The following is a 26,685-nucleotide window of genomic DNA, read 5'->3' on the forward strand; positions in this document are numbered from 1 at the left end:
CTGCATACCTGTGCTGTGAACCCACCACTGCATACCTGTGCTGTGAACCCACCACTGCATACCTGTGCTGTGAACCCACCACTGCATACCTGTGCTGTGAACCCACCACTGCATACCTGTTCAGTGAACCCACCACTGCATACCTGTGCTGTGAACCCACCACTGCATACCTGTTCAGTGAACCTGCCACTGCATACCTGTTCTGTTCAGTGGACCCGCCACTGTATACCTGTTCATTGAACCCACCACTGCATACCTGTGCTGTGAACCCACCACTGCATACCTGTTCTGTGAACCCACCACTGCATACCTGTGCTGTGAACCCACCACTGCATACCTGTTCAGTGAACCTGCCACTGCATACCTGTTCTGTTCAGTGCACCCGCCACTGTATACCTGTTCATTGAACCCACCACTGCATACCTGTGCTGTGAACCCACCACTGCATACCTGTTCTGTGAACCCACCACTGCATACCTGTGCTGTGAACCCACCACTGCATACCTGTTCAGTGAACCTGCCACTGCATACCTGTTCTGTTCAGTGGACCCGCCACTGTATACCTGTTCATTGAACCCACCACTGCATACCTGTGCTGTGAACCCACCACTGCATACCTGTTCTGTGAACCCACCACTGCATACCTGTTCAGTGAACCCGCCACTGCATACCTGTTCTGTTCAGTGGACCCGCCACTGTATACCTGTTCAGTGAACCCGCCACTGCATACCTGTTCTGTTCAGTGGACCCGCCACTGTATACCTGTTCAGTGAACCCGCCACTGCATACCTGTTGTGTTCAGTGAACCTGCCACTGCATACCTGTTCTGTGAACCCGCCACTGTATACCTGTTCTGTTTAGTGAACCCGCCACTGTATACCTGTTCTGTTTAGTGAACCCACCACTGCATACCTGTTCTGTTCAGTGGACCCGCCACTGTATACCTGTCAGTGAACCCGCCACTGCATACCTGTTGTGTTCAGTGAACCTGCCACTGCATACCTGTTCTGTGAACCCGCCACTGTATACCTGTTCTGTTTAGTGAACCCGCCACTGTATACCTGTTCTGTTTAGTGAACCCGCCACTGCATACCTGTTCTGTTCAGTGGACCCGCCACTGTATACCTGTTCAGTGAACCCGCCACTGCATACCTGTTGTGTTCAGTGAACCTGCCACTGCATACCTGTTCTGTGAACCCGCCACTGTATACCTGTTCTGTTTAGTGAACCCGCCACTGCATACCTGTTCTGTTCAGTGGACCCGCCACTGCATACCTGTTGTGTTCATTGAACCTGCCACTGCATACCTGTTCTGTGAACCCGCCACTGCATACCTGTTCTGTTCAGTGGACCCGCCACTGTATACCTGTTCAGTGAACCCGCCACTGCATACCTGTTGTGTTCAGTGAACCTGCCACTGCATACCTGTTCTGTGAACCCGCCACTCTATACCTGTTCTGTTTAGTGAACCCGCCACTGCATACCTGTTCTGTTCAGTGGACCTGCCACTGTATACCTGTTCAGTGAACCCGCCACTGCATACCTGTTGTGTTCAGTGAACCTGCCACTGCATACCTGTTCTGTGAACCCGCCACTGTATACCTGTTCTGTTTAGTGAACCCGCCACTGTATACCTGTTCTGTTTAGTGAACCCGCCACTGCATACCTGTTCTGTTCAGTGGACCCGCCACTGTATACCTGTTCAGTGAACCCGCCACTGCATACCTGTTGTGTTCAGTGAACCTGCCACTGCATACCTGTTCTGTGAACCCGCCACTGTATACCTGTTCTGTTTAGTGAACCCGCCACTGTATACCTGTTCTGTTTAGTGAACCCGCCACTGTATACCTGTTCAGTGAACCCGCCACTGCATACCTGTTGTGTTCAGTGAACCTGCCACTGCATACCTGTTGTGTTCAGTGAACCTGCCACTGCATACCTGTTCTGTGAACCCGCCACTGTATACCTGTTCTGTTCAGTGAACCCACCGCATCAGTGCGCATACCTGTGCAGTTAAGTGAACCCACCTACCTACGTGAGTGCACGCAGTGTGATATACCACTCCGTGCATACCCGATATGGACAAAACAGGTAGAGGAAGAGGTAGTGCCAGAGCCAGAGGAAGGCCACCCGGCAGGTCTGCGCGAGGTCGTGTAAATGTAATTTCGTGTGGACTTGGCCCACTGTACAGTGCCCGGAAGAAGGCACGTCCCATCACCTCCCAAGATTGTCAGGACGTGGTTGAGTATTTAGCGACACAGAACACCTCATCTTGCTCAGTCACCAGCGCTACTACTAGCACCACTTCCGCTGCATTTGACACTTCGCAAGAATTATTTAGTGGTGAAATCACTGATGCACAGCCATTGTTGTTACAGCCAGATGAATTTTCACCAGCTCATATGTCTGAGTTACGCGGCAACACTATGGATGTAACGTGTCAGGAGGATGAAGGACCTACTGATGGTGCAAGTTTGGATTTGTCTGAGGCAAGCGAAGCTGGGCAGGATGACTACGATGATGACGGTAATAGGGATCCTCTGTATGTTCCCAATAGAGGAGATGAAGAGGAGGACAGTTCAGAGGGGGAGTCAGAGAGTAGTAGGAGGAGAGAAGTTGCTGAAAGAAGCTGGGGCAGCTCTTCGTCAGAAACAGCTGGTGGCAGAGTCCGGCACCATGTATCGCCACCTATGTACAGCCAGCCAACTTGCCCTTCAGCATCAGCTGCTGAGGTCCCCATAGTGCCCACATCCCAGGGTGGCTCAGCGGTGTGGAAATTTTTTAATGTGTGTGCCTCAGATCGGACCAAAGCCATCTGTTTGCTCTGCCAACAAAAATTGAGCCGTGGAAAGGCCAACACTCATGTAGGGACAAGTGCCTTACGAAGGCACCTGGAGAAAAGGCACAAACAGCAATGGGATGGCCACCTGAGCAAAAGCAGCAGCAGCACACAAAAGCAAAGCCACCCTCCTTTTCCTCTTCCCCCTCCATCAGGTGCATTATCTGCTTCTGCCGCTTTCTCCCTTCCACCTTCACAGGCACCCTCCTCCACTCCGCCTCTGCCCTTGAGCGGTTCCTGCTCCTCTGCCCACAGCAGCAGTCAGGTGTCCGTGAAGGAAATGTTTGAGCGGAAGAAGCCAATTTCGGCCAGTCACCCCCTTGCCCGGCGTCTGACAGCTGGCGTGGCGGAACTGTTAGCTCGGCAGCTGTTACCATACCGGCTAGTGGACTCTGAGGCCTTCCGTAAATTTGTGGCCATCGGAACACCGCAGTGGAAGATGCCAGGCCGCACTTATTTTTCGAGAAAGGCCATACCCCAACTGCACCGTGAAGTTGAGAGGCAAGTGGTGTCATCTCTTGCGAAGAGCGTTGGGTCAAGGGTACACCTGACCACGGATGCCTGGTCTGCCAAGCACGGGCAGAGCCGCTACATTACCTACACAGCCCATTGGGTGAACCTGGTGGTGAACGATGGCAAGCAGGGCGCAGCGGACCAAATTGTGACACCTCCACGGCTTGCAGGCAGGCCTCCTGCCACCTCCTCTCCTCCTGCTACATGCTCTTCGCTGTCCTCCTCCTCCTTGGCTGAGTGGCAGTTCTCCTCTCCAGCTACACAGCCCCAGCTCCGCAGGGCCTATGCTGCATGCCAGGTAAGACGGTGTCACGCCATCTTAGACATGTCTTGTCTCAAAGCGGAGAGTCACACTGGAGCAGCTCTCCTGGCTGCTCTTAAGAAACAGGTGGATGAGTGGCTGACCCCGCACCACCTGGAGATAGGCAACGTGGTGTGCGACAACGGCAGCAATCTGCTTGCCGCTTTGCATATGGGGAAGCTGACACACATACCCTGCATGGCACATGTCATGAATCTAGTGGTTCAAAGATTTGTGGCAAAGTACCCTGGCTTAGCGAATGTCCTGAAGCAGGCCAGGAAGTTCTGTGGGCATTTGAGGCGGTCTTACACAGCCATGGCACGCTTTGCGGAAATTCAGCGCAAAAACAACATGCCGGTGAGACGCCTCATTCGCTGGAACTCGACCCTGCCTGCTAGAACAGTTCTCCCGCCTGCTAGAACAGAAGAAAGCCGTGACCCACTACCTCTACAACTACAGTAGAATGAAACAGTCTGGGAAGATGGGGATGTTCTGGCCCGACAACTGGACACTGATGGAAAATGCATGCAGGCTCATGCGGCCGTTTGAGGAGGTGACCAACCTGGTGAGCCGCAGTGAGGGCACCATCAGTGACTTAATTCCCTACGCTTACTTCTTGGAGCGTGCTGTGCGTAGAGTGGCGGATGAAGCTGTGAATGAGCGTGACCAGGAACCGTTACGGCAGGAACAGGCATGGGACCAATTTTCATCAGACCCAGCTGTTTCCTCAACACCTGCGGCAGCACAGAGGGGGGAGGAGGAGGAAGAAGAGAAGTTGTGTGCAGAAGACGAGTCAGACTCAGAGGATGATGAGCAAGGTGTTTCTTTGGGGGAGGAGGAGGAGGGGACAGCGGCAGGAGAACAACCTCAGCAGGCATCGCAAGGGGCTTGTGCTGCTCAACCTTCCCGTGGTATTGTTCGCGGCTGGGGGGAGGAGGTTGACTTACCTGACGTCACTGAGGAAGAGCAAGAGGAGATGGAGGGTACTGGATCCGACTTTGTGCAGATGTCGTCTTTTATGCTGTCCTGCCTGTTGAGGGACCCCCGTATAAAAAACCTCAAGGGGAATGAGCTGTACTGGGTGGCCACACTACTAGACCCTCGGTACAGACACAAAGTGGCGGACCTGTTACCAACTCACCGGAAGGTGGAAAGGATGCAGCACATGCAGAACCAGCTGTCAACTATGCTTTACAATGCCTTTAAGGGTGATGTGACGGCACAACGCCAGCAAGGTACCACTGCCACTAATCCTCCTCCCGTGTCCACGCAGTCAAAGACAGGACGCTCCAGCGATCTCATGGTGATGTCGGACATGCGGACGTTCTTTAGTCCAACGCCTCGCCGTAGCCCTTCCGGATCCACCCTCCACCAACGCCTGGAACGGCAGGTAGCCGACTACCTGGCCTTAAGTGTGGATGTAGACACTGCTGTGAACAGCGATGAGGAACCCTTGAACTACTGGGTGCGCAGGCTTGACCTGTGGCCAGAGCTGTCCCAATTTGCCATCCAACTTCTCTCCTGCCCTGCCGCAAGCGTCCTGTCAGAAAGGACCTTCAGCGCAGCTGGAGGCATTGTCACAGAGAAGTCGCCTAAGTCACAAAAGTGTTAAGTACCTCACCTTTATCAAAATGAATGAGGCATGGATCCCGGAGGGCTGCTGCCCGCCCCAAGACTAAGTCAGTCCCCGCACACACAGCATCTCTGCCTGCATGCCGTGTGACTGGCTGCCTGGCCTGCCCCAAGAAGACTAAGTCGCTCCCAGTCCCTCCACACAGCATGTCTGCCTGCAGGCCGCTTGACTACCTTTTCCGCCACCACCAACAGGGTCCGGGACTCCAGGCGGATTGCTGAATTTTTTAGGCCGCTGCTAGCAGCGGCCGCTGTAATAATTTTTCTGGTGCGTGTACATGACTGCCTAATTTTTCTGGCTGCACTGCAGGCAGCTGCAACAACAAAAGAAAAGGCATGTACATGCGCCCATTCCCCTTCGTGATCATTACCTTGCCGTGGTGAAGGGGCTTGCGTATCACAATGAAGCAATGACCGGCGCCTAGATGAGTGTCTCGGGGGGCACACCCACGATAATAAGGTCGTTGCCTCATTGTGGTCAGACCAAATTTGGTCAGCTGGACAGTCACTGTTCTGTCATTCAGCTACATCAGCCAGGCGACCATATGGGCTGTAAAGCCACCAAAACCTGCACTCTCGCCATGATGCGCACCAGTCCAGCACGGCCGTCACTACACAAACAGCTGTTTGCGGTGCGTTACACGGTGAGTTTGGTGTGTCAGTGTGAAGCAGTACCTTAATTACACTACCTGATTGATGTATACACATGCAAGATGTTTGAAAGCACTTTAGGCCTGTCATTTAGCATTCAATGTGATTTCTGCCCTTAAAACGCTGCTTTGCGTCAAATCCAGATTTTTCCCCGGGACTTTTGGCATGTATCCCACTCCGCCATGCCCCCCTCCAGGTGTTAGACCCCTTGAAACATCTTTTCCATCACTTTTGTGGCCAGCATAATTATTTTTTTTTTCAAAGTTCGCATCCCCATTGAAGTCTATTGCGGTTCGCGAACTTTAACGCGAACCAAACCTTCCGCGGAAGTTCGCGAACCAGGTTCGCGAACCTAAAATCGGAGGTTCAGCCCAACTCTAAATGGCATCACTGAGAAGCTTTGAGCACCAGTGTGAGCTTTACATTGGGCCACTTCAAGCACTGAATACATAACAATTTATCTTGAGAACCAAAACAACATCAAAGGTTAGCTACAGTGTTTGCAATGTTTAAGTGTTTGTTGATGGTTACCGCTATCTAAAACATATAAAAAGGATGATCAGTACCAGCATAGCACCAATGTAATGTTCATGCAGGAGGCACTGGAGTATGACTATTGCATAGCATAACGCAGTGGTAGGGGAGGGTTAATGTGAGGTTTAGCCATGGGCATAACCCTTGGTTAGATGCAGAGAGTGGCAGCAGAGCAATACTTTACTGGTGTGAGCAACATGTCCTCGTCACTCTAACAGCCATGGTGTACAGTCTATTTCCATGCAGCACCTGACCTGCAGAAGGATGTGAGCCATAGTGGTGCTCAAATACCCCTTTTTAAAATTCGAGTTTGGTCGAATTCGAATAGTAAATTATTCGAGGTCAGTCGAATATTCGAGTCGAATAAATTTTACTATTCGATTCGACCTCGGACTTCGAGCTCACTATTCGAGTCGGTATTCGAGCTCATTATTCGAGCTGACAATTCGAATTGGCCTTAAATAGCTTCCCAACACTTGTTTTGAGGGTGAATGATGCAAGAAACATATTTTTTTCCAAGTAACAACAGCAAGTGATTATGTGGGGATGTTCCTTTAAAAAAAAAAAAGGTGAAAAGAGAAGTTGTGTCCAGAATTTTGTTCAGTACTGTATATACTTCTTCTTCTTCTTCTTCTTCTTCTTCTTCTTCATCTTCTTCATCTTCTTCATCTTCATCTTCTTCATCTTCTTCTTCATCTTCTTCTTCATCTTCTTCATCTTCTTCATCTTCATCATCTTCTTCATCTTCTTCATCTTCATCTTCTTCATCTTCTTCTTCATCTTCTTCATCTTCTTCATCTTCTTCTTCATCTTCTTCATCTTCATCTTCTTCATCTTCTTCTTCATCTTCTTCATCTTCATCTTCTTCTTCTTCTTCTTCTTCTTCTTCTTCTTCTTCTTCTTCTTCTTCTTCTTCTTCTTCTTCTTCTTCTTCTTCTTCTTCTTCATCTTCTTCTTCTTCTTCTTCATATTCTTCTTCTTCATCTTCTTCTATATCGTCTTCTTCTTCACTTATTTCTCTTTTCATTTTTTTTTTTAAAGAAATGCAGCTATTTTTGAGCGTAACAACAAATAGCTGGTGGCGCACGCATGTTGGAAGCGCCATTGTATGTGCTCCCTGGCAGTGGAAACACACAGACAGCAGGAGGTAAATTCAGCAGCAGGAGGAGGAGGATGAGTGTGTGGCAGCATGCAGTCAATGAGGCAGGCAGCGTGACATAATAGCCCTGGTACCTAGCGGTGATACCAGGGCTGTAAATAAACACAACAGGAGGTCCCAGACAGCGGTCGTGCAGCCCACATTGTGTCCAATACACAACTGGGACAACACAGTTTTCAACCCGGGCACCTCAGAAAAATTAAACCTTTTTTTGTAATGGTTTTGTAGTTTTGGTTTTACAACCAATTACACAGATATATAGCTATTTTTTGACGTAATAGCTGGTGGCAGAGTGGCAGCAGAAGGTAAATCTGTGTACCCTGGCGGTGGGAAACACAGACAGACAGCAGCAGCAGCAGGAGGAGGAATGGAGGAGTAATTATGTGAGCAGCTATTGTTTGACGTAATAGCTGGTGGCAGTGTGGCAGCAGAAGGTAATTCTGTGTACCCTGGCAGTGGGAAACACAGACAGACAGCAGCAGCAGGAGGAATGGAGGAGTAGTGTGAGTGTGGCAGCAGGTAGGCAGCGTGACATAATAGCCCTGGTACCTAGCGGTGATACCAGGGCTGTAAATAAACACAACAGGAGGTCCCAGACAGCGGTGGTGCAGCCCACATTGTGTCCAATACACAACTGGGACAACACAGTTTTCAACCCGGGCACCTCAGAAAAATTAAACCTTTTTTTTTATGGTTTTTTGGTTTTTGGTTTTACAACCAATTACACAGATATATAGCTATTGTTTGACGTAATAGCTGGTGGCAGAGTGGCAGCAGAAGGTAAATCTGTGTACCCTGGCGGTGGGAAACACAGACAGACAGCAGCAGCAGCAGGAGGAGGAATGGAGGAGTAATTATGTGAGCAGCTATTGTTTGACGTAATAGCTGGTGGCAGTGTGGCAGCAGAAGGTAATTCTGTGTACCCTGGCAGTGGGAAACACAGACAGACAGCAGCAGCAGGAGGAATGGAGGAGTAGTGTGAGTGTGGCAGCAGGTAGGCAGCGTGACATAATAGCCCTGGTACCTAGCGGTGATACCAGGGCTGTAAATAAACACAACAGGAGGTCCCAGACAGCGGTCGTGCAGCCCACATTGTGTCCAATACACAACTGGGACAACACAGTTTTCAACCCGGGCACCTCAGAAAAATTAAACCTTTTTTTTTATGGTTTTTTGGTTTTTGGTTTTACAACCAATTACACAGATATATAGCTATTGTTTGACGTAATAGCTGGTGGCAGAGTGGCAGCAGAAGGTAAATCTGTGTACCCTGGCGGTGGGAAACACAGACAGACAGCAGCAGCAGCAGGAGGAGGAATGGAGGAGTAATTATGTGAGCAGCTATTGTTTGACGTAATAGCTGGTGGCAGTGTGGCAGCAGAAGGTAATTCTGTGTACCCTGGCAGTGGGAAACACAGACAGACAGCAGCAGCAGGAGGAATGGAGGAGTAGTGTGAGTGTGGCAGCAGGTAGGCAGCGTGACATAATAGCCCTGGTACCTAGCGGTGATACCAGGGCTGTAAATAAACACAACAGGAGGTCCCAGACAGCGGTCGTGCAGCCCACATTGTGTCCAATACACAACTGGGACAACACAGTTTTCAACCCGGGCACCTCAGAAAAATTAAACCTTTTTTTTTTTATGGTTTTTTGGTTTTTGGTTTTACAACCAATTTAGCTATTTTTTGACGTAATAGCTGGTGGCAGAGTGGCAGCAGAAGAAGGTAATTCTGTGTACCCTGGCAGTGGGAAACACAGACAGACAGCAGCAGCAGGAGGAGGAATGGAGGAGTAGGCGAGCAGCTATTGTTTGACGTAATAGCTGGTGGCAGAGTGGCAGCAGAAGGTAAATCATCTGTGTACCCTGGCAGTGGGAAACACAGACAGACAGCAGCAGCAGCAGCAGGAGGAGGTATGGAGGAGCAGTGTGAGTGTGGCAGCAGGTAGGCAGCGTGACATAATAGCCCTGGTACCTAGCGGTGATACCAGGGCTGTAAATAAACACAACAGGAGGTCCCAGACAGCGGTCGTGCAGCCCACATTGTGTCCAATACACAACTGGAACAACACAGTTTTCAACCCGGGCACCTCAGAAAAATTAAACCTTTTTTTTTTTAATGGTTTGTTTGGTTTTGGTTTTGCAACCAATATAGCTATTGTTTGACGTAATAGCTGGTGGCAGAGTGGCAGCAGAAGAAGGTAATTCTGTGTACCCTGGCAGTGGGAAACACAGACAGACAGCAGAAGGGCAGTACACAGCAGCCCACTGTAGGTGTAAAATGTGTGGCTGCAGGCGACGTAATAGTCAAAGTGAACCAGGCTGGCTTAGTGAGCAGGAGCCAGGAGGTGGTAAAGGGTGGTAAGGCACATTAACGATGGTTCCGGCAGCCAGTTCATGTCCCCCTCTCGCCGACAACAGGGGCCAGGAACTCGCCTTCCACCCACGCCTGGTTCATCTTCAGAAACGTCAGTCTGTCCACAGACTTGTGAGACAGACGTGAGCGTTTCTCGGTGACCACGCCACCAGCTGCACTGAAGCAGCGCTCGGACAGCACGCTGGAAGGGGGGCAGGACAGCACTTCCAGGGCGTACTGCGCTAGCTCGCTCCAGATCTCCATGCGCTTGACCCAATACTCCATGGGATCAACAGGGGCATCGCTGTCAAGCCCGCTGTACGACCCCATGTAGTCAGCCACCATGCGGGTCAGGCGCTGGCTGTGACCGGAGGAGGATGCTGCTGCATGCATCTCCTCTCTAGTCACTGCTGCCGGAGCCTCTACAGTCCTGTAGAGCTCGTGGCTGAGAGACAGCAGGTCTGTGGGGCGCTTGCTGCTGCTGGATGCAGGCACCTGCTGCTGCCTCTGTGCTGGCTGCTGGACAGTGGGGGTGGAAGGCTGGGGGAAGGCTTCCTCCAAGCGCTCAACAAGGGCCTGCTGCAAGCTCCTTATTTGTTGCGCTGGGTCTCCTCCTGCAGGCGGCAGGAACTGGCTCAACTTCCCCTTGAGGCGTGGGTCCAACATCATGCTGATCCAGATGTCCTCCCTCTGCTTCATCTGGATCACCCTGGGGTCCCTGCGCAGGCACGTCAGCATGTGCGCTGCCATTGGGAAGAGGCGGGCCACGTCTGCTGGCACATCGACGTCAGTGCTGTCCTCATCCTCCTCCTCTGCCGCCTCATCCTCTCTCCACCCCCGCACCAACTCAGCTGCGCTGTGCTGATCCCCCTCATCAGCAGCCAGGTCAGGGACCTCCACCAAGTCCTCCTCCTCCTCCCCCTCAGAGGTGGACTGCGCAGCTGGTTGCCGCTCCTGCTGGTCCAAGGCTGCCGCTCCCTGTTCCAGCAAAGCATCGAGGGCCCTGTTCAGCAGAGAAACCAGGGGCACCCACTCGCAGACCACAGCATGGTCCCTGCTCACCATGTTTGTGGCCTGCAGGAAGGGAGCCAGCACAAAGCACACCTGCTGCATGTGCCTCCAGTCATCATCGGGGACGATGGACGGGATGTTGCTGGTCTTGTCCCTTCTCTGAGCTGCGGAAACAGTGGCCAGGGCAAGGTACTGGTTGACAGCGTGCCTCTGTTCAACCAGACGCTCCAACATCGCCAGGGTGGAGTTCCAGCGAGTCGGAACGTCAATGATCAGCCGATGGCGTGGCAGATCCAGCTCCTTTTGCACGTCTTCCAGGCTCGCACAGGCTGCAGCCGAGCGCCGGAAGTGACGCACAACATTCCTTGCCGTTTCCAGCAGTTCGCCCATCCCCTGGTAGGTGCGCAGGAACTTCTGCACCACCAGGTTCAGCACGTGGGCAAGACAGGGGATGTGGGTCAGGTTTCCCCTGTCTATGGCAGCAACCAGATTGGCCCCATTGTCGGACACCACCTCTCCGACTCTGAGGCCTCTGGGGGTCAGCCAAATCCTCTCCTGCTCCTGGAGTTTGGCCAACACGTGGGCTGCCGTCAGCTTGGTCTTGCCAAGGCTGACCAAGTGCAGCAGCGCTTGGCAGTGGCGGGCCTTCACGCTGCTGCTGAGGCGGGGGGTTTGGCCAGGTGTGGCGGAGGATGGCAGAGGATCGGAGGAACCCGCTGCAGTTCCCCTGACCCTGCGGGGTGGCACCACCCACTGTGTTGCTGCTGCTGCTGCTGTGCCCGCTGCTGCTCTCCCATCCTCACCCCCTTCCACCAAGCTGACCCAGTGGACAGTGAAGGACAGGTAGCGGCCTGTCCCGAAGCGGCTGCTCCAGGAGTCCATGGTGACGTGGACCCTTTCACCAACCGCGTGCTCCAGCCCTCGCTCCACATTGGCCATCACAAAGTGGTGCAGTGCAGGAATGGCCTTGCGGGTGAAGAAGTGTCTGCTGGGGAGCTGCCAGTCTGGGGCTGCGCAAGCAAGCAGCGCCCGCATGTCGCTCCCCTCCTGCACGAGCGTGTACGGCAGGAGTTGGGAGCACATGGCCCGTGCCAGCAAGCCGTTCAGCTGCCGCACGCGACGGCTGCTGGGAGGCAGAGCCCTAACCACCCCCTGGAAGGACTCGCTCAAAAGGCTCTGGCGTGGCCTTTTGCTGACACGGGAATCAGCAGACACAGCGGAGGAGGCCACTGAGGACTGGCTGCCAGAACAGGCCTCAGTGTCGGCGGCAGGAGTTGCGGAGGGGGGAGGAGCAGTGCGTTTCCGCACTCCTGCTGGTGCTGCTGGAGGAGCAGGAGGGCGGGTGGCTGCTGTTGCTGCTGCTGCTGCTGCTGAAGGCTGTGCAGTGATGGGTGTGGTGCCACTGCCAGCACCAGATGCCTTCAGCCTCTGAAACTCCTCATGCTGGTGGAAATGTTTAGCCGCAAGGTGGTTGATGAGCGAGCTGGTGCTGAACTTTAAGGGGTCTGCACCTCTGCTCAACTTCCGCTGACAGTGGTTGCAAGTGGCGTACTTGCTGTACACAGTGGGCATGGTGAAAAAGCGCCAGATTGGTGACAGAAACATCCCCCTACGGCATGGAAGCGCTGCTGCCTGTCTCCCTGTGGTGGTTGGGGGGGGGGCTTGGGTGCGGCTGGTGGTGGTACTGGCTGATGCTGCTGCTGCTGCTGCTGAGCCTGAGACACCAGCAGGCTGTGGGACGCTGCCAATGCTTGCAATGATGCGCCTCCTTGCAAGGCCCACAAGCGCATCCTCCTCCTCCTCCGAGCTGCTGAGGACGACATCCCCTGGAGGTGGTGGCACCCAGTCTCTGTCTGTCACCGGGTCATCACCATCATCCTCCCCCTCCTGAAACATGTCCTGCTGGGATGATGACCCCCCAAACTCCTCTCCTGATGCATGGATGGGCTGCTTGACTGTCGCCACAGTCTTGCTGTCCAATCCCTCATCCCCCAAAGTGCCCATCAGCATCTCCTCCTCAAAATCGCCAACAACAGCAGACAATTGACTCATCATGCCTGGGGTCAAAAGAGTGCTGAATGACAGGTCGGCGACTGACGGTGAACTGGCCTCCTCCCCAGACCCTGCTGGGCGGCTGCTGCGAACAGGGGTGGTGGTGGTGGTGGTGAGGGTGGAGGCCTCGGATGCAGAGCTGATGGCGGGCTGCTCATCCTCCGTCATGAGTTGCACCACAGTGTCTGCATCCTTTTCCTCAATGGGACGTTTCCGACCCGGCTGGAGGAAAATCGGAGCAGGTGCTACACGCTGCTGCTGCTGTGTCTCTGCAGCGTGAGTTGCAGATGCTCCTGCTGGGCGGCGCCCAAGGCGTCCACGGCCAGTGGCTATGGGAGGAATGTTAGCCACTGACGCTGCTGCTGCTGCTGCGGAACTGTGCATGGTGGCGCGGCCGCGGCCGCGGCTTGCCACAATGCTGCTCCCTCTCCTCCTGATTCCCTTGCTGCCCTTCCCCTTGCCCAAACCGCGCTGGCTGCCACTTCCAGACATCTTCAATGTTTTGGGCGTATAGACAAAAGTTTTTTAAAAAGGCGGGTGAAAAGTGGGGTACTTTAATGGAGTGGGTTGGTTGGTGAGGTGACTGAGTGAGTGTCCCCTAGTACAGTAAGTAAGTAGTAACAGTCAGGAAGTACAACTAGCAGTTACAATAATCAGTAGTAATCACAAGTAAATTTAGTGTGTGTACACTCAGACAGTGAGTGCACGCAGGCAGGAGCTAGTAGCCTATGAACACAGTGACTGAGTGTCCTAGACTCCTAGTACAGTAAGAGTAAGTAGTAACACCAGTAAGTAGAGCTAACTAATTACAATAATCAATCAGCGATCAGAAGGAAATGGAGTGTGGGTGTGTGTACACTCAGACAGTGAGTGCACGCAGGCAGGAGCTAGTAGCCTATGAACACAGTGACTGAGTGTCCTAGACTCCTAGTACAGTAAGAGTAAGTAGTAACACCAGTAAGTAGAACTAACTAATTACAATAATCAATCAGCGATCAGAAGGAAATGGAGTGTGGGTGTGTGTACACTCAGACAGTGAGTGCACGCAGGCAGGAGCTAGTAGCCTATGAACACAGTGACTGAGTGTCCTACACTCCTAGTACAGTAAGAGTAAGTAATAACAGTAAGTAGAACTAACTAATTACAATAATCAATCAGCGATCAGAAGGAAATGGAGTGTGGGTGTGTGTACACTCAGACAGTGAGTGCACGCAGGCAGGAGCTAGTAGCCTATGAACACAGTGACTGAGTGTCCTAGACTCCTAGTACAGTAAGAGTAAGTAGTAACAGTAAGTAGAACTAACTAATTACAATAATCAATCAGCGATCAGAAGGAAATGGAGTGTGGGTGTGTGTACACTCAGACAGTGAGTGCACGCAGGCAGGAGCTAGTAGCCTATGAACACAGTGACTGAGTGTCCTAGACTCCTAGTACAGTAAGAGTAAGTAATAACAGTAAGTAGAACTAACTAATTACAATAATCAATCAGCGATCAGAAGGAAATGGAGTGTGGGTGTGTGTACACTCAGACAGTGAGTGCACGCAGGCAGGAGCTAGTAGCCTATGAACACAGTGACTGAGTGTCCTAGACTCCTAGTACAGTAAGAGTAAGTAGTAACAGTAAGTAGAACTAACTAATTACAATAATCAATCAGCGATCAGAAGGAAATGGAGTGTGGGTGTGTGTACACTCAGACAGTGAGTGCACGCACGCAGGAGCTAGTAGCCTATGAACACAGTGACTGAGTGTCCTAGACTCCTAGTACAGTAAGAGTAAGTAGTAACACCAGTAAGTAGAACTAACTAATTACAATAATCAATCAGCGATCAGAAGGAAATGGAGTGTGGGTGTGTGTACACTCAGACAGTGAGTGCACGCAGGCAGGAGCTAGTAGCCTATGAACACAGTGACTGAGTGTCCTAGACTCCTAGTACAGTAAGAGTAAGTAGTAACAGTAAGTAGAACTAACTAATTACAATAATCAATCAGCGATCAGAAGGAAATGGAGTGTGGGTGTGTGTACACTCAGACAGTGAGTGCACGCACGCAGGAGCTAGTAGCCTATGAACACAGTGACTGAGTGTCCTAGACTCCTAGTACAGTAAGAGTAAGTAGTAACAGTAAGTAGAACTAACTAATTACAATAATCAATCAGCGATCAGAAGGAAATGGAGTGTGGGTGTGTGTACACTCAGACAGTGAGTGCACGCACGCAGGAGCTAGTAGCCTATGAACACAGTGACTGAGTGTCCTAGACTCCTAGTACAGTAAGAGTAAGTAGTAACACCAGTAAGTAGAACTAACTAATTACAATAATCAATCAGCGATCAGAAGGAAATGGAGTGTGGGTGTGTGTACACTCAGACAGTGAGTGCACGCACGCAGGAGCTAGTAGCCTATGAACACAGTGACTGAGTGTCCTAGACTCCTAGTACAGTAAGAGTAAGTAATAACAGTAAGTAGAACTAACTAATTACAATAATCAATCAGCGATCAGAAGGAAATGGAGTGTGGGTGTGTGTACACTCAGACAGTGAGTGCACGCACGCAGGAGCTAGTAGCCTATGAACACAGTGACTGAGTGTCCTAGACTCCTAGTACAGTAAGAGTAAGTAATAACAGTAAGTAGAACTAACTAATTACAATAATCAATCAGCGATCAGAAGGAAATAGAGTGTGTGTTGTGTGTGTACACTCAGACAGTGAGTGCGCACACGCAGGAGCTAGTAGCCTATATGAACAGTGACAGTGAGTGTCCCTACGGGTACAGTAAGAGTAAGTAGTAAGTAAGTACAACTAACAATAATCAATCAGTAATCAGAAGGAAATAGAGTGTGTGTACACACAGACAGTGAGTGAGTGCACACACGCAGGAGCTAGCTAGTAGCCTATAAACAGTGACAGTCAGTGAGTGTCCTACTCCTAGTACAGTATAACTACAATACTATTAGTAAAGGACAGCAGAAATACTGGTATAGATGAGAGAAATAAACAGAGGACAGCTGCCCACAGAGGCAAGGCCCCCCTGAGGCCTAAACCTGTAAGCTTGCAGCAGCTGCCTGCAGTTCTCTAATGTAACACACAAGCTACTAACTAAAATACAATGTCTATCTAACTAACAACAATATAGGTGTATATGGCAGGTGTAGGTGAGCAAAAACGCTAGGTAAATGACCACAATAGAGCACTTGCTAAGCCAAAGCACAAAGGAGCAACTCTCTCTCTGTACAAGTCTCAGGCAAGCATGGAAAAACCTAACATGGCGGCCGCTATTTATAGGGTAGGGGCTGGCCAGGGTCCCCCTCTGTGATTGGCTGCCGTCAGAGGGCCTGGGAGCCCTCTGATTGGCTCTAAGGACATCAATCTGGGCTATGACGCTATTCGAGCTCGGTACCGAGCTCGAATAGCGCCGGTTTGCTCGAATAGCTCGAATAGTGAATGGGCTATTCGAGTGTACTCGGATAGCCCATTCGAATAGCTCCAGCTATTCGGAGCTCGAATACCGAGCTCGAATAGCTGAAAAAGAGCTCGAATATTCGAGCTACTCGAATATTCGAGCTCTGCTGAGCACCACTGGTGAGCCACAAGGAGGAGACTGTAAAGCACGTCTGAAGGGAGCAGTATGGAGGACTTGTCACTCCTCTGGGTGCCACTAATGTATTGCTCCACTACCACACTCTGCTATATCAACGTGGGGGGGGGGGGGAGGTTGTAGGATATAGGTATTTGAAGAGGGCCCGGGCAGAGTTTTGATTTTGGGGGGATAGAGTTTTGCAGGGGAGCTGGCTGGCTCAGTTTTGCTCGGGAGTCTGCAAAGTTCAAAGCATACCCTTTGGTTTAGGGTAGAGAAGTTGATAGCAGAAAATAAGTAACATTAACGATAGTCTACTATTAGCAATACTTCTACCAAAATTGACAGACCCCTTTAATAAATGTATGCCTTTTCCTGACTGCAGCTCTTTGTAAGCCAAGTGCTGCTTAGTCTCAGAGCACTTTCCATTTAACTCTTCATGCAATGTTTAAATGTAGGAAAGAGAAATTTAAAATGATAATGGCATTCTGAATGCTTCTGATCAGAACATAAATCTTTACATTTGTATACCATAGAGGGCGTTTCACTTACCTTTGTCACCACCTCTGGCTGCTTCACTCCATGTTGTATTCCAGCTCTCTACTTCCTCCTTCCATCTGTGAAGGTGAAAGTATCAGAAAGCTGGAATGCAACATGGATCACAGCGGCCGAACAAAAATGAGTTAGCCCCCGTGCCACAGTCCACACACGTGAAGATTTGTTTTTTGATCCAAAGCATTTGGAACGTTGTCCTCTGCTTAGTCATTAAGAGCTACCTGCTCACTCTGAACTGAATGCAAATGTTTCACATTCCAAAAACTACAATGTTGTTTACATTCTTTTTATGCATAATGAATTACAAACATTGTTTTACTAGAGGCACACATTAAAAAATGGTGCTAAAAATACCTGTGGGCATATCCTTGGACTTTACAGATGCATTCTGCTACTCAGATTTCTGGGACTATAAGCAAGCAAACAACACAGGCTTGACTGGCAACTTTTCATAAAAGAAACTACTTGCCAGCATTTTTATAATTTACAACAAATTGTAATAGACAGTGGATCAGGGGTTAACATCATATCTATCTTCATTGTGGTGTCTTTAAATAAAGTTAGAAGGGAATTCTATAAAAAGTACCAATGAATAATTCAACAGAAACACAAGATACAGATATGATAAAAAATATTTTAAGAGATATTTTGAAAGAGCAAGATGAGAAACACAATATAAAGTTTATCCGCGAAGACCTGCATTTTCTCCTTAATGCTCCTTTAATATATGCAGGCTTAAATTTGATACACCAAACATTTTTCCTGTAGCATCAATTCAGTTGTGTATTATGAAGCACATGTATCAAGTTGACTGTAATGCTATAAACTTTGGTCCCTTAGCATATGCATCAAATATCAATGTATCATGCAGGCTTTATTGACATGTAGCTGACTCCCTGAACATCTGGCATGTGCAAGCAGTATACTACACATAAGGGTGCTTGTAATGCCTGGTGCACAAACAACTGTTACGCTATGTCTTTTGTAGGTTATGCTTCTGTTCTAGAACATCAGGATGAGTCACATTGAGTGTATTGGTAGGTATCACATTTTACTATACTCGATTCTGTTATCTTGATTTATTCTGGCCTTTTCTTAATTTTACTAGTATTGACAGAGTTAAAAGTTTGTTTGTTTGTTTTGTTTTTTAATTGACAATAGTGTCCTGGCTACAGAAATGTCTCACTTTACCCATATAACTACTGCAGTACCATAGTTAAAAACAAGTTTCTGTAATAAGTATTCAGACACTAACAGCCTAACAGAAAACGTAACTCCTTCCAACATCAATAAGAAAAAATGTGGGTTTATTGCTGTTGGGTCCCCTTTGGAGAAATTCAATCCTTTCCTGTGTGCAGCATTTACAGAAATATAACAGATGTTAAACTTTCCACGCTCAATTCAGAGGTGAAAGAAACAACATTATCTCCTTGAACTGCTAATAACACTACTTTGTCATCAAGTTATACATGGTACGTAAAGTTCCTTTTAAATATGTATAGTCATAATTTTTGTTCTCTACTCCTTGATAGCAAATTAATCAAGCACTGTTTCAATAATTGCAAATTGTGATCATTCAGCTTAGTTCAGACTCACTGACAAGGTAAGATATTGACTCAGATTGGGAGCCATACCAGCCTGCTTTAGCAGTCACAGTCCTTTTGAGATGAATAGGGAAACAGTAAATGTGCATAACCTTTTTCTTATTCATAGTCAAAGTTGCAACTTCCTGATAGACTGGCTACTGTTGCACTTTTAACCACTTGAGGACTGCAGGGCTAAACCCCCCTAGTGACCAGGCAATTTTTAGCTAAAATGGCCACTGCAGCTTTAAGGCCAAGCTGCAGGGCCGCATAACTCAGCACACAAGTGATCCCCCCCCCTTTTCTCCCCACCAACAGAGCTCTCTGTTGGTGGGGTCTGATCGCTCCCCCCATGTTTATTTTTTTAAAAATAAATATTGTTGTTTTTTTTTGTTTTTTTTAAAAACCCTGTTTCTGTAAATTTATTCCCACCCTCCCTCCCCACAGCCAGCCAATTATGGCGATCGGCTGTCATAGGCTTCTGCCTATGAGAGCCGATTGCTCTCTTGTCCCCCATGGGGACAGCCGTGTCACACGGCTGTCCCCAGTGCAGCGCTGCTGCTCATCGCAGCGCTGCACCTAGTAATTAGACGGCGCGATCGCCGTCTAACAGTCTCCCGAGCGGCAATAGCCGCTCGGAGACTGAAGGCGGGGCGGAGCTCCGCCCTCCGAGCATGAGATGCGCGCGCACCATGCGCGCGATCTCATGCAAAACAGAGCCCCAGGACTTTACGCCAATTGGCGTTAGGCGGTCCTGGGGCTGCCGCCGCGGCCACGCCTACTGGCGTGACGCGGGCGGCAGAAGGTTAAATACATGAGGGTTAGACCAGTGTTTCTCAACAATTTATTGGTATGTACCCCTTTTAAAACCCTGTACTCAACAAGTACCCCTTAGCATAGTACACGTTATCACAAGTACCCTTTGACAAATATATATTCAATCATAGCACATAAAAGTTGGTTCTAAACAATTTCCAAGTATTTACTATTGCTTTTGATTAGCTAAAATACTAATTTGGTGTTGTTTAAACAACATTTATCATTTTCTAAATCTCTAAATTTGTTATTCTTGGTTAAGTATATCAAGACTGAGTGCCCCCTGGAACTATCAGAAGTACCCCCTGGGGTACACGTACCACACGCTGAGAACCTAGGGGCTAGACCTACTGTTTTTGAGACCACTATGCACTTATGTCACATGTGTGCATAGAATGTACTAGGTGGGAATAAGACAAAAAAATACATTATGTTCCTGCTCCTTTATTTTATTATTATTTTATCCCATTTTCAGGATGATATTGGTCATGGAAACAGAACTTGGAGGTTGGGGGGTTCTACTTTCTGACCAGTATCATCCCACGTGGTTCATTAACATTGTTGAGAACCTTGCAAAAAACACCTTTGGAAAGCACCCATGCAATAGTCTCAAATTGTAAGTTCACCCTCAAATCTGAGGGAAAGACTGGCTGGTGCCACCTCCTAGCTCCTCCCTGACTACTTACTGTAGGTGATGATAGTTTAAGGGAGGAGTTTAAATATAACATGGATTGCTATTAAGTCAAATCAAGTAGCATCTGGCATTGATGCAGGAAGTCACCATTTCAAGTGAGTCAGGTAATACAATAAATACATAAAATACTAAAATGGGTTATGTGCAAAGTTCAAAACTTAGTGCATTCATTGTTATAGAAATTTTAATTAAAAAAAACAAAACAATATTTTATCGCTTCTCCCCTTTTGCTTCTGAAATACTGCTGTGGTAAATCCATACAGAGCTGTCTGATTTTCTACTATCAGTCTATTTGACTGGTTTGAGTCTGGTTTTTGACCCACCATTCCACTGAGACAGTCGTTACAAAAGATGCAAATAACTATCACTAGGAAAATTCATAGGACAATTGTCCATACTTACATTTCTCGGCTTCCCTTTCGCCTTTGATGCTGTCAATTCATTTCTGTTTTTCCAGATTTATTTTATTAGTATGCATCAAAAGCTAAGAGCATTCTCAGATTTCCTCTAAATTGTCCTGATATTCTTTCTTTTCTGTCTCCTACTACAAAATGTACTCTTCACAATGCCTGGTGTTGGTTGGTATACCACATGGTTCTTGTTTTTGGACCCCTTCTCTTCTCCAACTGCACTCAAGACCTGAAACAACTAATGTGCTCAGTTTTCAGTTTCACTTAAAGGCTAGGTTCAGAGCGATGAGTCCAGTAACATGTGTATTATAATGATTGTGAACTGCAATGGGGACTGGCCATAGACTTTAAAAAAAGCTTGCATAAAGTGAGTTAGAATAATACAATCAGTTACAGCCTAGTACTGTCATTCATTTGAAAAAGGCACCTGGAAAAAAGGGCACCTGATGTAGCTGAGAAACATAAATTTGGTCATCAAAGAGTGCTGGATGTAGCTGAGATTTTTTCCGGCAATAAAAGGGCGCCTGATATAGCCAAGATTTTTTTTAATAAAATGGGCAGATATAGCAGAGAAAAAATGATGTAACTGATCACTACGACTAACTTCCAACTCTCATAGAGAGGCAGCTAACTCAAATACCCCCCTGATGGTGTATAAACCTAAGACCCCCCTGGTGGTGCCTAACCCTAAGACACCACCCAGTGATGCCTACCCTTAATCCACAATGGTGGTGCCTAATCTTTGCTGCATTTCATGTCAAACATTTATGTTACTTTTAACTGATATCACTGAATTAACTACTTGAGGACCGTGGGCTTACACCCCCCTAGTGACCAGGCTATTTTTCAGTAATTAGGCCACTGCATATTTAAGGCCTTGTTGCAGGGCCGTACAACTCAGCACACAAGTGATTCCCCCCCCCTCTTCTACCCACCAACAGAGCTTTCTGTTGGTGGGTGAGGATCACTCCCAGGATGTTTATTTTTTTTGTGTAAATATTTATTTTAATTTTTGAATAAATAAATCTATTTTAGTGTTATTTTTCTAACCCTCTCTCCCTTTCACCACCAGCCTATGACAGCGATCGGCTGTCATAGGCATCGTTCTTGTCTCCCCTGGGGGACAGCCGTGTCACACGACTGTCCCTAGCATAGCGCTGCCTTAGATCGCAGTGCTGTACACTGTAAATAGATGGAAGTTTTGCCGTCTAACAGTCTCCTATCGGCGACCGCCGCTGGGAGACTGCTTTATCCCGAACTCTTTTTTAGCTGAAAAAAACAAACAAAAAAAACCTTGATTAAATCTGGCACCCATTTTACACAAATAGCTCAGTTGCTGCCATATACTAGACCCTACATTTTTTGCCAATTACCCAACGGAACCAAATCAGCCCCCTAAACTTTTTTTTTTTTTTAAGTGTTTTTATTGGTTTTCAAAAAGGTACATTTTTCCACGGTTGGCAAAGGTAAACACAGGTAATTGGTTGTGCAACAAGCATTTGTACAACTTACAAGGTATATCTGTGGCAGAGGGAGGGGGTTTAACATACCAATGCCTTAGCCAATGTGCTGCATGATGCTCCCATGCTTTCTTATTCCAGTTTAAAAAAATAAACAAATAAAGGAGTGACGTGGAACGCAATGGCTAAGGCAGCAGCATGGGTAAGTTAAACCTCCCCTCTACCATGGGCAGTGCTAATTTAAAGAGGAACTCCAGTGAACATTTTTACTGTTGGCAAGTGATGTAGCTGCTGCATGGTTTTTGGCAGCTGGAAACAGCTGTAAACAGCTAATTCCCACAATGCAGCAAGGTTTACAGACAGGAAACTGGAAAGAGTACGTACTTTTCTTGTTTCTCGTGGGAAGGGTTTCACCACAATATCAGTCATACAGTGCCCCCTGATAGTCTGTTTGTGAAAAGGAATAGATTTATCATGTAAAAGGGGGTATCAGCTACTGATTGGGATAAAGTTCAATTTTTGGTCAGAGTTTCTCTTTAAAGTTTGATTACAAGTAGCTACCTACTTGCAGGCTCGTAGCTACTCATATTGCACTACACTAGTCAAATGTGAGGTTGTGATCATGATAAATTAAATTAGGGTAGGTCAAAACTGAGGTGCTAGCCATAGGGTCAACAAGGTGAGGGGAGAAATGAGACAAACCAAATTGAAAAGTCAGCTGCAGACAGTGGGGAAATAAAAGCACAACTTCCAGCTCAGGACAATGGTCAAAGTACTCACAAACATACACAGTGACATGACAGGCATCATATTCTCCTGCTGCCTGTAGTTTGGAGCCTCTCTACTCCCCATCCCCACGCAGTGAGCTGATGTTAGGAGCAGGTTGAGGGGCGGGAACTGCACTGTGAGCCCTCTGTCTGTCTGGCCAATTGACCACTTGTATCTACATTATTTTGCCATTGGAAGGGAGGGAAGTTTAAAATTAGCTGCTGCTACATTCTTCTTCCTCCCTCAGGACATTGTGCATGGAGGTCTTTCCCTGCTCTCATACACCCTGGGGTTTCTGACTTGCTGTCCCTCAGCCCCAGCAGCTCGGTGAGACCTCCCTGCATCTGTTGCCTGCAGCTAGACAGCTGATCTGATCAGCTGATCACACTACTCGGCTCCCTCCAACTTCCTTTTAGCCACCCGCTCTCAATTTATATAGTGACAGGCTGTGTCTGTGGCTCTGTGCATAGGAAAGCAGGTGGCAGGTGAACTTTTCAGTAGCTGCTGAATGTGTGATTTCTTGCCTGCTAATAGGGAGAAGGAGGAACCCGAAGGGCCAAATTACGCGCTGAAGGGGCCCCAAGCAGCGGCTTGAGGTGCTTAGTGGGTAGTGCATCAACATCTACATCAGATATCACAAGACTTGCTGCTTCAATCTCTTCAATAAAATGCTTAGTGTCAAAATGAACCCTACACGATAGAAACAGTGCTGGGAATTGTGACACAATAATTGCTGTATGTTTGGTGCAAACATTGATGTGTGCTGGGCATACCGGCAATGAATAACCATTGCACTAACATCAAGTTTACCTTTATTGATTTTAATTGATTTGCTACAAAAGCCCATTGCTCTTGAACAAGTCTATGTGTAAAAAGAAGCACCTATTAGAGCCCAAAATAGCACCACACAGAATCTAATCAATTAATCACAATTTATTGATAATACACATTAACACTATAAGCAAAGGTAAAAACATTCAAACTATCCAATCCTCAGTGCATTACAGCTCACCATATACATATTTTATACCACATTATTATGCAAATAATAATAAGTTATCACCCATGGTTCTCACCAAGGGCTTGATTCACTAAAGGGTGCTAACACAGTTAGAACATCTAAAAGCTTTGCATGTGCAAACTAGGGTGCTAAGTATTATGAAAATTAAAATGTAAGTTACACATTTTTGCTTAGCTGCTTCCAAGGTTATACATATGTTGTTTTTAATTTAGGTTAGGCCACTTGCCCGGAGGTCTGCCTCGCTGTGGCGCAAGTGTCCAGTATATTATACTTTGCATGCAAACTATAGTGGAAGCCAAAGTTCCTCCATAGTATATTAAATGTAGCATTTGTTTTGGATGCAGGGCATGCATTTTCAGCCTAATAGAGGTGGTGCATGCCTGAGCAATTAACACTTCACAGTTTCAGTACAGTATATCTACTCCCCTGCAGACTTCATTTAACCGCCCAGGGGAGTAAATATACGTACCCCCGCTGCTACCACTGCTATACGCGCTCCCGATTATTTGTGCGCTCGTTTATGTTGCCATCTGCCTGCTAGGAGATCAATGAATGGGAAAGTAATTCCTAATCATTGATCTAAGTCCCCTTAGCCATGATCTGCGCCTTTTATGAGAAGCTGCACGATCATTCTAATAAATAAAAGTTTCCCATCCTCAGTACACTTCCTGTAAGCATACATATTTCACTTACACGGTGCATAAAAAAAGACCAAGGCCATCTTGTGGCCAAATAGTAAAACTACATCTAAAAGCATTTTTTTAAATGCAAAGACCTGTTTTTACATTTAAATTAACCCCTTACCTCGAACACTCCCCAATAGTTACCAACATTTATCTTTTTTTGTAAAAAAATAAAATAAAATAAATTTACAATTATAATTAATACATAAATAGTTTTCTTAGGGATTTAACTTTTTAATATGTATGTCAAGAGGGTATAATACTGTTACTTTATAAATTATGGGCTTTTTATTAGGGATGGATGCAAAACTGAAAAAAATTGCATCTTTATTTCCTAATAAAATATTGGCGCCAGACATTGTGATACGGACATCATTTAAATGTTGTAATAACCAGTACAAATGGGCAAATAAATTACATGGATTTTAATTATGGTAGCATGCATTATTTAAAAATTAGAATGGCCGAAACCTGAAAAATAAGGCTTTTTTTCAATGTTTTCTTATTTTCCCATTAAAAAACATTTAGAATAAAATAATTCTTGGCATAATGTACCACCCATAGTAAGCCTAATTAGTGATAAAAAAAACACATTTTACACATTTCATTCTGATAAGTAGAGATAAAGTTATTGGCAAATGAATGGAAGGAGAGCTGAAAGGTGAAAATTGCTTGAATGCTGAAGGGGTAAAACCCCTCAGTTGTGAAGTTTAACCAGTCAATTGCAGCAGGTTTTTAGGGATGTGCAGCCCCCTCCCCCCTTTTCATAATTTTGCTAGTATGTAAAACTACCAGGTTAGCTGCTCCGAACCCTTATTCCTGAGTTTCCCGTTTGCATTGTAAGTAATAGTAGTTATGCATATGATTTACATCTGAATTGAATGCAAAGTGTGCAGATAGCTTATTAGAGGTGCTGCACGTGTGAGCTATTGGTCATTTCAGATGCAGCTTTTGTAGTATGCGCTGGCCTTCTCGTCGCTGTCCATTAAAATGTACGTTACACATTTTTGCTTAGCTGCTCCCAAGGTTATACATATGTTGTCTTTAATTTAGGTTAGGCCACTTGCCCGGAGGTCTGCTTCACCGAGGTGTAAGTGTCCAGTATATTATACTTTTGCATGCAAACTATAGTGGAAGCCAAAGTTCCTCCATAGTATAATAAATTAAGCATTTGTTTTGGATGCAGGGCATGCATTTTCAGCCTAATAGAGGTGGTGCATGCCTGAGCGATTAACCAATCAATTGCAGCATGTTTTTAGGCATGCGCAACCCCCCTTTTTCATAATTTTGCTAGTATGTAACTACCGGGTTAGCTGCTCCCAGCGCATATTCCTGAGTTTCCCGTTTTCATAGGAAGTAATAGTAGTAATGCATATGATTTGCATCTAAATTGAATGCGAAGTGTGCAGATAGCTTATTAGAGGTGCTGCACATGTGAGCTGTTGGTCATTTCAGATGCAGCCTTTGTGGTATGCGCTGGCCTTCTCCTCGCTAGGGTGCTAAGTAGCTTGCACGGCAAAGCTGTTACTGTTCGCGTGCTATTTTAGCACGCATAAAGTTTTGCGCATGTAAAGTTTTACGTGCACTACTTTGCATGCAAAATCAGCTGCTTCGCATGCAAAGTATGCTTATCACGCTACTTAGCACGCAAAGCGGCTGATTTTGCACGTGAGGTAGTGCGCAGAAAACTTTACGCATGCTAAACTTTACGATGCAAACTCTTACGTGTGCATTAGCGTACAAAGACGCAGTTTACACGTGATAAGCAGCTTTTCACTGGCGTGCTAACACGCTTTTGTGAATCAAGCCCCAAGTGAGCAACCAGCAGGTCTAGAACCCGATTTCAGATTGCGTTCAATAGTAAAGTGCAATAGTGATTATCAAGATGTGAGAAAAATAGCAAACTGCAAAAAAAAACCTCCTGCCTCTTGAGGAAAACGTCTAGTGAGCAAAACAGAACAGTATATGGCTGACAGTACAGTAGATGTAACTGCAGGCAAACACTTAGTAAGCTCAGGCTGTCAGCATTCATAGCACATTTTTACACATAACCAAAGATCTCAAAATGTCATTAAG

The 26,685-nt window shown here is 47.3% G+C and overlaps 1 long non-coding RNA gene across 1 annotated transcript in view; it reads right to left on the minus strand.

Moving 5' to 3' along the window:
* The window catches only part of LOC137544158 (uncharacterized), a 91,579-nt gene that overhangs the window by 58,316 nt on the left and 6,578 nt on the right, over window positions 1-26,685 (minus strand). Inside the window, exon 2 of the long non-coding RNA XR_011025744.1 lies at window positions 20,670-20,906. This is a non-coding gene — a long non-coding RNA (uncharacterized lncRNA). The remainder of the gene's footprint in view (window positions 1-20,669; window positions 20,907-26,685) is intronic.

Source organism: Hyperolius riggenbachi, chromosome 2, assembly GCF_040937935.1.
Source record: "Hyperolius riggenbachi isolate aHypRig1 chromosome 2, aHypRig1.pri, whole genome shotgun sequence".
NCBI lineage: Eukaryota > Metazoa > Chordata > Amphibia > Anura > Hyperoliidae > Hyperolius > Hyperolius riggenbachi.